Source organism: Saimiri boliviensis, chromosome X, assembly GCF_048565385.1.
Source record: "Saimiri boliviensis isolate mSaiBol1 chromosome X, mSaiBol1.pri, whole genome shotgun sequence".
Taxonomy (NCBI): Eukaryota; Metazoa; Chordata; class Mammalia; order Primates; family Cebidae; genus Saimiri; species Saimiri boliviensis.
This window is the reverse complement of record NC_133470.1, coordinates 73,336,580-73,348,992: the sequence shown is the minus strand read 5'-3', so window position 1 is coordinate 73,348,992 and position 12,413 is coordinate 73,336,580. Positions and strand designations below refer to the sequence as shown.

Genomic DNA, 12,413 nt, shown 5'->3' with positions numbered 1-12,413 from the left:
ATTATTTACTCAAATGTTATCTTCTTTGTGAAACCTATACTGATCATCTTATTCAAGGCTGCAATTGTGTGATCCTTATTTTTACCCCATTGAGACGATTTCTTTTGTCCTGTAGAATTTAGCACCATTTAATATACAATCTCATGTAATTATTTACTATTGTATTAAATATTTTATTCCAGTACAATTTAATCCTTTTGAGAGCATTGACTTTTGTCTGATGTTTATTTGTTCACTGTTGTGTCCTCAGTATCTAGAATAGTCACTGTCATGTGTCTAACTATAACCTTTGCAACGATATTGGATCTGCAGACTGGTAATCCTAAAGCCCCATAAGATTTCTAATCATCAGATTGATTCCACTATTTATTTCTATTCAAAAACACAATATTGTACATGAATATAGAATTTATTTATTTATTTGTAAATATGTGGTAGAATGAAGGAAGAAAGGGGATGGAGGTAAAGAGTGTCTGGTCGACTTAGTCTCTCCAATAAAACAAATGGTTACTATAATCTACAAATATTGTGACAAACTGAATTTTACAATTTTGAAAAATAGCTTGTATAGTTGCCACAGAATGTCTAGTGTAAATTTATTGAACTTGTGTAAATAGCATAATCCTCTGAGCAAAACATTTTAAAGCATAAAACTTTCTGTCCCACACACATACTTTCCCATCATCTCTGAGATGATCTATTATTATATCAGAGATAAAGCAGACCTGACTGATTTTTTTTGGAGTAACTCTGTATTTTGTAGAGCCCAGAAATATAAAAATGCCGAGGTTCCAGAAAGAGACTAGAATTTGATCTAAAATCTGCAAAGAAAAACAAGAACTTCTGATATAAACAACCAAAAAGCACCAGAGACATGTACCAGTCCCTTCTCCAGAAAGCCAGCCTGGGTAGCTCTGTGTAAAAGGCTGCACAAAAGATAACATTTTGTGAATGCCGAGTAACATGATAACAGTTTGCATCATAAATTGGCAAACAAGAGGCAGGATTGGAAATGGCATAAGGTAGGAAAAAAGCTGCTGTTTTAAAGAGATGTGTTTGGGATAGATGGAGTGGGGAGGGCACGTATTTCCATAAATGAGCTGACCCTTCCAGGTGATAATGTTTTGTCACTCTGGCTCATTTGTAAAATGGCTTTTGTACCTTCCCTCTGAAATCTGTTAGGAGTATGCCAGTCATCCTTGTCCCTCAGTGGCAGTTTTCAACCTGACTCTGTCTAGTCAGCCCTGTTGCCCAAATTCCTCAGGATTCTAATATAGGTCTGCTTTTAGAAGTCTTATTGGGGACTCAGGCATCTGGCTGGCTGAAGAGGCTGTAAAGCACATTTCTCATTTTGCTCCCCTGCCAGGAGACATCCAGTCTTTTTTTTTAATCAACCAAGAAAGAAACCTCCTTCTTAATCTGGCACAAATTGGGAAAGGAAATTTACTGTTCTAACCTGGCAATTCAGGTGCCAAATTTAAAAATCTCTGCTTTCATATTTGGTTAGTTCACTGACCTGAGTAGAGAGGGTCAATGGAAGGTATAAGGGAGCAGGTTATTCATCCAGCACTTTAGAGCATAGTTCTCAAACTTTATCATGCATCAGAATGAACTGAAAGTCTTTTAAATACACATTCCCTGCTTCCAGAATTTCTTACTCGGTGGGTATGGAGTCTGACAATTTGAACTTCTAGTAAGTGTCCAATTGATGCTAAAGTTGCTGGTGTGGGAATCATACTTCCAAAAAAAAAAATCATTGGGCTATATAAAGGTTAATTTTTACTACAGTCACAAGATTATTAATATTGTTTCCTATCGCAATATTTTTTTAAATAGTTATTTTTCTAATTTCAAAAAAGCATTTCAAAAATGTTACCTAATTTTAGGTATGTATCACCAAAGCTTCTAGAAATTGAATAAAATTAAAGACGTACATCAACCAGTGTGTTTTATAGATATAGAGGTTCTGAAAATTAATTTACACTGCAGAAAAATATGCATATTGGGCCAATTTGTAACATAGATTCAGGAAGCAAAATAGTAAAAAACGTGAGCCTATACAAGTAAAAGGAAAATATTTTTCTTAGAATGAATTCTATGGATTAGAATTAGATTTACTTGTATCCAAGAAAGGTAGAAAGAAGATATTTCGAGATGATTAAGATTAAAAATTAAAGATAATTTAAAATCAGAACGACAGTATCACGGATAATTTGGGAAAGCAGTCTATATAACAATTCACAATTTTTCACCTCCTATTAAACTCTTTCATGAGGACTCTGCACTTAATTACACAGATTTGACATTTTTATCAATATGAACACTAATAAGTATGCAATTATACCTGTTTGTAATCTATGCATATTCATATTTTCATGTTACTACAGCACCAATTATATACAATTCTATTTTCATTAACCATCACCTTCTCTTGCTCATGCACACAATCACTGAGAATATATGGTGATATTTTAGTCATAACTAAAATATGGAGGCACTGGGCTTGGTACAGTGGCATGCATCTGTAGTTCCAGCTAGTCAGGATGCTGAGGCAGGAGGATCACTTGAGCCCAGAAGTTTGAGGCTGCAATACACTATGATCATGCCTCCAAATAGCCACTGCACTCCAGCCTGGGCAATGTCGTGAGACTCTGCCTCTTAAAAACAGAAAAACATAAATGAGGCACTGAGGCATCACATGTTTCATACAATTAAGGGTTTTCCTGATAGATGAGTCTTAATTTCGTAATTGCAACACTGCTATAAACCTAGCTAACTCAAAATCACCAAAGTTGAATTTTATTTAAAGTGTTTGTTAAATTAATAAGGCAAAGCACTGCAATTTTGACTTTTTTTGTGTGCTGTGTAATAAAGACAGTAAGCTCATAAAAACTACTGTGGCCAGGCACGTGGCTCACTCCTGTAATCCCAGCACTTTGGGAGGCTGAGGTGGGCGGATCACTTGAGGTCAGGTGTTGAAGACCAGCCTGGCCAACATGCTGAAACCCCATTTCTACTAAAAACACAAAAATTAGTCAGGTGTGGTGGCAGGTGACTATAATCCCAGCTACTCAGGAATCTGAGGCAGGAGAATCGCCTGAACCCAGAAGGTGAAGGTTGCAGTGAGGGGAGATTACACCACAGCACTCCAGGCTGGGCAACAGCGCGAGACTCCATATCAGAAAACAAACAAACAAACAAAACTGTTGCTTCTCGCCTGAAAATTTCTTAAGTTTTATCAAGGAAGTTGGCATCTATTAGTAATGCTCAGTTTAACAACCTTTACCAAAAGCACAATCCTAGTTTTAGATGTTGTCCATTGCCACGAAAACTTGTACCATCTTGTGGACACTCTTTTTTGATAATAATAATAAAACAATTCATAACATATATCCAAAGAGGAAAGGATGGTTAAATGCTAGTATTAGAACACATGAATATGCCATTTTGTTTTGTGTTTTATTGCTACCTCTTCCTCATCTTCATTTCTAGTTTTGGGGGCCTGATTCAACTTTATTTTTTTCTATTTCAATATTCTCACATTACTTAATGACGTTTATCAGAAATACTTGAGTGCCTAGTGCATTGTACTGTGGTGTAAAGCAAGGTGGTATACATTGAAGAATGTGGTGGTGATTTCCTCTAGTAACTATTAGACAAATACGGTTTGTCCATAAGACAAAGAGGAATATTTTCAAAGATTTTTTAATTCATTAGAAATCTTTCATAAATGTATCATGCAGTTGAAAATAAATGATTATACAAAAGTTAATCATCTGATACATCCCTTTCTGATTCTGACTTACTTCCTATGTCTGCATTCTTCTTATAGCATGACAAACATTACTGAATGTCTCTCTGTGTTGGGATGTTACACAATGACCCTATTTATAGAATACAAAGATCTACCTCAAAGTGTTTGTGGGAAGTTTAAAGGAAAAAACCTCAAATACAAAACACTTAGCATGGTACTAAGCATACAGTTGGCCCCCAAAAAGATGAGCTACATCTGAAGCGATGTTAGCCTTCTAGATGTGGAAAGTTCGAGAAAAAGAAGTGCACTGAATATACATTGATTCCAAGATTTACCCTATAAATTCATTTAAAAAAACTTAATCTGGTAAATTGAGTGAACAATGTTCTTAATGTGTCAATAACTAATTAAGGTATTCTAGCATTGTATTTTGTCTTCCTAATAACCAGACAAAAGAATAACCTGTAATGTTGTAAGTGAACTCTCTCAGATTAGTTCTAAGGTATTTTGAGCCTGAAGTCTTCAAAGTACCTGAGTGGTTTGAGTCGACCCCCCCACCCTGCTTCGGCTCACCGTTCGTGGGCTGCACCCGTTGTCTAAACAGTCCCAGTGAGATGAGCTAGATACTTCACTTGGAAATGCAGAAATCACCCACCTTCTGCACTGATCTGACTTTGAGCTGCAGACCGGAGCTCTTCCTATTTGGCCAACTTGCCAGCCACTGAGTCGCATTTTCCCTTCAAATTTAATTTAAGTTGTATATTTATTCCCATGGAAACTTGCAAGTTTAAGCTAAGTGTACTTTTTACTAAGAATATAGAAAAAGGGGGACAGTTTGGGGTCTGGCTGTTGGGAAAGTGTGGCCTCAAGACAGGCTGGGAAGATGCTAGTGGCAATGATTGAGGAAAGTGCCTTCAGTTTCAAAAACTTGCTGGATCAGTGTAAGAGCCAAGAGTTCCAGACGTTTGGAAAAATTGCTACAGCCCCAGTGTACGGTCAGCTTTTAGCTTTTTATTTGCTCCACAATGACATGAATAACCCAAGATATGTTTGGTTAAAAAATACCACCTGCTATAAAATCTTCAAATTCTGAACTTTGGGGAATTTGTTCAGTAGGAAAAGGAATCTAGCAGAGAGATTTTCTTGGGATCTATACAACCATCAGTGCTCACCAGTGGCCTAAGGTGTTCTAGACAATTACGGAAGCACTTAGAGATACAACAAGGAGATGATCGTTTGCCCTTGTCTCTCAAGCGTATACCTCAATAATCGCTGATGATTCTGTAGTCTTTGTTGGATGTCCTGTAGAAGAGGCTGTGAAAGGTGCATTAAAACAAGCATGGCAAGCTGACTCCACTATAAGAATAGCTATGCCCAGAAAGCTAATTGCAAGGCCCCTGGATGTTTCTTTTAACAAGTTGATTCCCTTGTCAGAGCCAATTCCAGTTCACCCAATCCCCAGTGAATAGCCATTATCCAGACTGACAGATTACGTGGCTTTCCTGTATAACTGATTTATCACCCTGAGTTTAACATTCACCTTCAGAATCCTGTATATCGACAAATACAGAAAAGAAAGGTTTTCATTTTTAATTTGTTAAATGGATGAAGCACCTCACCATTCCTTACTATGGTATAAAATACACATATAAAGTACGATGTTTTATGTGCATTTTGTCTTTAAACATTATGCTGAATAACTGTTGAAACAGTTCTTGTTTTGTAATATTTAAGAGTCTGGATGGAGTCTGTTAGTATTACAGCAGTTAGTTTGTTTTTTAGTGACTCGTAAAATAGGATTTCCTATTTCTTATAGAACAGTGGTCATCAACTGTCTTTTGCCTGTGCAGCGGCTCCAGCACACACCACATTCTTATCTGTACCATTTTTGGATAGTTGTAATGATTCATTTGGAGTTTGAGGGTAATATCTGTATTGTTGGGGATTATGATTCATCCTCTTTGGAGACAATGCTCTCTTTTCTCCCCAACTCCTGAGAGCCACTAATGTAAAATACAGAAATATGTCTGAGGAACAACAACAAAAAAATGTTTTATACTAAACCAGTTTGTTAGATGTTTTCCAATACTATAAGCAAATCTATTGCTGGCAGTGGAGGGCTTGCCATAAAAATGTGACTTATTTAAGATGTTTATGAGAAGTATTAAGTTTTATTATCTCCTTTTGTAAGATGGGAAAAGTTAAGTGTGGAATGCATTATATGGAGAAAGAAGTGACTAAGATGTGTGACACACTCTGTACAACTATCTTATGGCCTGTTGATTATTTATAATCTTGATCCTTTGGCTCAAGATCTTCCCTTTGCAGAAATACTAAACAAGTCTTTCATTTTCTGTGACACCTGTCTGAATATTTGACATTGCTGCTTTATATCTTCAGGTTGAAACAGCCCTTAGTTCATTTATTCTGCATTTGTTTAATAAATATTTAAATGAGAAAAAGAAAATATGAAAAATCGATCTTAATTTTTTACCAGCAAATTTGACCTGATTTTATTAATGTTCCTTTACTTACTGTTGTTACAAATATTTACGGATCCATATGGAATAGCAAATGTTGAAGCAAAAATTATCTGTACTACTGTACTCATAAACAATGATATTTCTTTAAGAGAAAAAATATTTTTAAGATTTACTTCACATGAAGCCCTACAAAATCAATAATTAATATTAAATGCAGTTGTTTAACATTTTCTGTTTTTATGAATGTGTAAATATTATGCACTCAATAAACAGAGAAATTCTGCAACATGAAGAAAAGAAAATAAGGGAAAATTAATATGTAAGGTCTTTTGATACTAATATCTTGTAATCAGACTTAGACAAAGCACCAAAATTTCCATCCTCAATTCCAATTCTATGAAGTTGGTATATTTTTATGAGCCATTTATTTGGATAAAGTGCTTTAAAAATCAACATTGTAACATTTGAGTCCCATAAAGTTATTTTCAGTTTAGTATCGTATCGTAGCCATTTCTGCATTTGTACTGAATCTGCCTTCATGCTTTGCTTTGGATAACCTTAAAGAACATGCCTCCATCACCTGAACAGCTGTATCTATTCACTTCCCTTAGAGATTTTAACTTTCTTAATTGTATTTGATCACTAGGGAAGATCATTTTGCTCACTGCCTCTGTGTCCATTGTCACCGCCCCTCCATTATTCATTTCCCATGTGGCATTTTTCCCATGTAAATGGCTAAATACGGTATTTTTAACAGGGCATTGAAATTACTTTCTGTTCTTGGTTAATGACAAGATATTCTATCATCTTATCTCTAGTTAAAATCCCTATATTAACAGATGATAAAGTGCATCACAGCCTATGGTTCTCAAGCACAGTCAATATCACAGTTTCTAGGGAGAATTTACTAATAATCCATGTAACCTTCTAACCTTACCTACCACTAACTCTGACAGTTGGCATATTTTTAAAAAATTACAAGGGTGAAAAGCAATGCAAAATGCTATTCAAGTTTGAGCACTTATGTGTATTGCTTTATTGCCTCTGCTAAAGTTTCCAGAAGATACTTTCTCATCTGGATCCTCAACAACATGTATTGTCTTTCTCGATTCACCTAGAAAATTGACTCACTGGTCAGAAAAATTCTATTATTGACACCTCGTAGCTTTTTAAACATTGTCACCCAAAACCTTTGAAGCATGTAGAGGCATCAGGTCTCAGGTAATTATCTCTTACTTGCTTTTCAATGCATTAATACATGCTGTAAGAGAAAATTTTACCATCATGTTTTCCCGTGCTTAGATTTCACAAATGTTATATCCCATATCACCACCGAAGTCAAAAAGTGTAACACCATAGTGGTAGTATTGCCACAGATATAAAATACTCCTACTATAATTAAGATGTAAAATAAGAACAATTATTTAGGTCTCCTGTAATAAAATAATAACTTTAAAACTGTGTTACTCTTATAATAACACTGACATTCCCATTAGTACAGTGTCATACGCTTTCAAAGCTGTATACCCTGTTCAAATGGCATGGTGTCTTTTTGCAATACTGTTTGAGTCCAAGCAGATACAAGGTTTATACAGAATGCATCTAGGGAACCATAAAACTGGTGATAAACATATTTCTCCATGGTATTTTAGTACTTTAAAAAATTCAATCACAGGGGAAAAATGTTTTGCTGTAAATATCTTAAAAGTTTTATACAGGGAATGGCTTCCTACAGCACCTGTTTAAATAATTTTAAGAGTGAGAATAGGTCTTCTTCTATACCGAAGCTCACATTCTTTAAATTTCTTTGAATTTTGTATGTCTTGCTTTTGATATTTAAAAAAGATTTAAGTACAATGCACTTCCGTGTGCTAGTATGGCAATGAATAGTCAGTCTTCCAACTTGCAGTGTGACAGTGTTTTCCAAAATGAATCCAGGAAATACATTTCTACTTCAGCTTAGGTTTTACTCTTTCTGTACAAGGTATTGTTTGATGACTATAATTTGGCAAATAAAAATGACATATTACATGCTCAATGTTCTTTATATGTTTCTGTAAGTTTTGAATGAGCCAGAGTAGAAAAAAAAAAGCCGCTCAAAGTAGAGAACATTAGACTTTAAGTTAGAAGCAAAAACAGTTCAATGATAAATTCAGAATTTTTAAAATTGAAATTTGGAAATATATATATATATATTTATTTATGATCTTCCTTTCTATTACACCTTGCCTTCTAGTGAGTCCTTAGAAATTTTATTTATGTTTGTGAAAGGGAACTCAACATCACTGGTCATTAGAGAAATGCAAATCAAAACCATATTGAGATACCATCTTACTCCAGTTAGAGTGGTGATCATTAAAAAATCAGGAGACAACAGATGCTGGAGAGAATGTGGAGAAATAGGAACACTTTTACACTATTGGTAGGAGTGTAAATTAGTTCAACCATTCTGGAAGACAGTGTGGTGATTCTTCAGGGATAGAAATAGAAATACCATTTGACCCAGCAATCCCATCACTGGGTATATACTCAAAGGATTATAAATCATTCTATTATAAAGCCACATGCACACATATGTTTATTGCAGCACTGTTCACAATAGCAAAGACTTGGAACCACCCAAATGCCCATCGATGATAGACTAGATAAAGAAAATGTGGCATAGTGATACACATCTGTAGTCCATGGAATACTATGCAGCCATATAAAAGGATGAGTTCATGTTCTTTGCAGGGACATGGATAAAGCTGGAAACCATCTTTTTCAGCAAACTCACGGGAGAACAGAAAGCCAAACACCACATATTCTCACTCATAAATGGATGTTGAACAATGAGAACACATGGACACAGGGGAGGGAACATCATACATCTGGGCCTTTCAGGTGGTGGGGGACTAGGGGAGGGATAGCATTGAGAGAAATACTTAATGTAGATGACAGGGTGATGGATGCAGCAAACCACCATGGCACATGTATACCTGTATAACCTGCATGTTCTGCACATGTACCCCAGAACTTAAAGTATAACAATAAAAAATAAAAAAATAAAGTTCACATGTTAATGTCTTAAATCCCTAGCTTAGACTTAAATTATTTGAGCTGGGGACTTTTACCTGCTTATTCTTTTTCCTCTGCAGAAGCTATCATTTTGCCTTATATATAGGAGACATCCAATAAATATTTGTTTTCTAAATTACATATGACAGAAAGTCATATGAACATTGAGATAAGCTAGAGCTGCCTAGAGAGCACATATTAAAGCTTAGAACACAAAAGCCTAAAGGTAAATAGATTCCTAGACTGAATTCCTAGAAACTTCCCATGATCCTTAATTTAAGAAAACAGCACTCAACAGGTTCACATTCATGCTGTGGTTGAAGTGAGATTGCTCAATATTGTAAACATGTCAGTGGTCAGAAAGCCAGCAATTAGAAGAGGATTTGAGGTATTGATTCACTGCTTATCAAATCTATATTCCCTAAATCCAAAATGAATGGGTTTCTATATGTGGAAAAGAAGTGTATGATTCTTCTAGCATTACCGGAGATAATTTCTTTAAGTAGTATTCTATGCTTAGTGTGAACTTGGTTCTTGCTCTCTGAAAGTTAATTACCAAATTGTTTTATGTCCTTAGTAACAATATACTATAGCTGACCCTTGAATGATATGGGTTTGAACCATGCAGGTTCACTTACACACAAATTTTCTTCCACCACTGTCACCCCTGAGAGAGCAAGACTAACCAGTCCTCTTCCTCCTTCTCAGCCTACTCAACATGAAGACAGTAAGGCTGATGATCTTTATGATGATATACTTCCACTTAACAAATAGAAACTATATCCTCTGCTCCTTACAATTTGCTTAATAACATTTTCTTTTCTTCTAGCTTACTGTTTTGTAAGAATACAGCATATAATGCATGTAACATACAATATGTTTTAACTGACAATTTATATTATCAATAAAGTTTCCAGTCAACCACAGGCTATTAGTAGTTTTAAGTTTTTGGACAGTCAAAAGTAATGCAGGTGGCCAGGCATGGTGGCTCATGCTTATAATCCAAGCACTTTGGGAAGCTAAGGCAGGAGGATCGCTTTTGGCTGTGAGTTCTAGACCAGGCTGGGTAACATAGCAATCCCTGTCTCTATATTTTTGAAATTATCCAGCCACAGTGGTACACATCCATAGTCCCAGCTACTTGGAAGCCTAAGGTGGAAGATTCTTTGAGCCTAGAGGTTAAAGTGGCAGTGAGCTATGATTGCATCACTGTACTCCAGCCTGTGCAACAGAGCAAGACACTGTTACTTAAAAAAAAAAATGTTATATGTGAATTTTTGACTGGAAGTAGGGCAGGTGGTAGTTAGTGCCCCAACTTCTGCACTGTTCAAGGGTCAATGGTATTTACAATTTAAAGTGAATTTATTCAAGTTATAATATTTAGAAAAAACAGAATTTTAAATTTGTGGATTCTAATCTCTTGTATACTTGTTTTTTATTACATACAATGAATATAATTTCATACTGAATGCAGTACTTTCAAAAAAGACTAGCCATACTGGTATATAACTTGAGCTGTGTCTATGCATACACCTTTTTGTTGAACCGTTTGGGTGTAAAACATTTAGCAAATATAAAGAAAAAGAAATCAAATCAATTATCTTGCAGAGCTGATGTCTTTTCAGATTAAATTGATTGTCCAATTCAATTTTAATGACTAGTCTCTCTATGTATGAATACATGTGTGTGATAGTCAAATGCTTATAAAACTTAAAGCTACCCTCTCCATTTCTAGCAAGAAACACAGTACACATATGAAATGTTTTTCTAGGGAAGATAAAATAATCTCTATAGTACTGAAATATTATCCAAAATCGAATTACAATCAAGAAATTCAATTATTAATTGTAATTTTCCTTTGGTTAATTGCATTCCTCCACTTTTGTCAAAATGTACAGCATTTGGGAAACAGGTGACATTTATTTCTATTGCCCTCACAGAAAGGTAATTTTATGAGTCCTTTTGGCATTATATTTTACATGCAAAAAATGTTACCTCCATGCTGTAGCGTCTCCCCACACAGGAAATGCATTTACAAACAAATGTATAGTTACTTAACTACGTTTTGTCTTCTACTCTATTTTGTACATGGTAATAATATAATAAAACTGATTTCTAAAAGGTTCATATACAATAAAAGCCCTGTTGCCTACTTTTATATTCATCACTGACACGTAACAGTATGGTCATTTGTGTGTATATAAACATGCAGGCACACACAATTATTAATCTTGTCATGAATATAATTGCGTTTCTCAATGAACTTCCATGAAATAAAACACAGCTAATGCCTCCCACTTACCGTTTCCACTGAAATTATAGTTTGCAGCTTGTAGTGGGAAAGCACTGTGTAAAGGACCTGAACCATTGTGTTCAGAAATGCCATTGATTGTCTTTATTACTAGAATAACAAATCCCCCAAAATATAATAGCAAGTAATATGATCATTTCCCTTGCCAGCACTATTAAACCTGGCAGTGAATTATTTCAAACAGCTGAGAGTGTTAAACATTAGTTCAGCCTTAAGCAGATTCGGCTATTTAATAGCCAAATATGCACTGCAGTCTATCTGAATGTTAAAAGCACCTTTCAAACTTAATTTTACAGAAATCTTAATGACCAGAATAAACTACTGAAGGCAAAAAGAAAAGCAATTATTTCAACAATGAAAGGAAAACAATAAACGAATGTTCATGTTTTAAAAGTGGGGCTGTGACTTCTCTTTTTTAAGGAAATGTTTTGAGCCGAAAATATGATGAAGATACTTAAGCTACTGTTTACATAGGGATTATTTCTACCTGCGAATATAATTCTTGGAGAGGAGGGAATTAACAGCTTTTCTAAACCTGAGTTATTAAGTGAAACACCAGAAAAATATTTGTTTTCAAAAGTGAATTTCATTAGTTTCTTTTTTAATTTTTGATTTTTATGGTTTTGTGGGTACATAGTCTTTGTACACAGTTGGTGAGAATGTGATTAGTACAATCACCATGGAGAAGAGTTTGGAGGTTCCTTAAGAACGAAAATTAGAGCTACCATACAATTCAGCAATCCCACTACCGGGTACATACCCAAAAGAAAGGAAATCATTAGTTTGTACATGCTTAATGTAGACATTT

The 12,413-nt window shown here is 35.1% G+C and overlaps 1 protein-coding gene and 1 pseudogene across 1 annotated transcript in view; one reads left to right on the top strand and one right to left on the bottom strand.

Moving 5' to 3' along the window:
• Positions 1–12,413, bottom strand: part of DACH2 (dachshund family transcription factor 2) — a 263,525-nt gene that overhangs the window by 30,394 nt on the left and 220,718 nt on the right. The gene's annotated exons all lie outside the window — the stretch shown is intronic.
• On the top strand, positions 4,638–5,268 carry LOC101037433 (COP9 signalosome complex subunit 8 pseudogene; annotated as a pseudogene).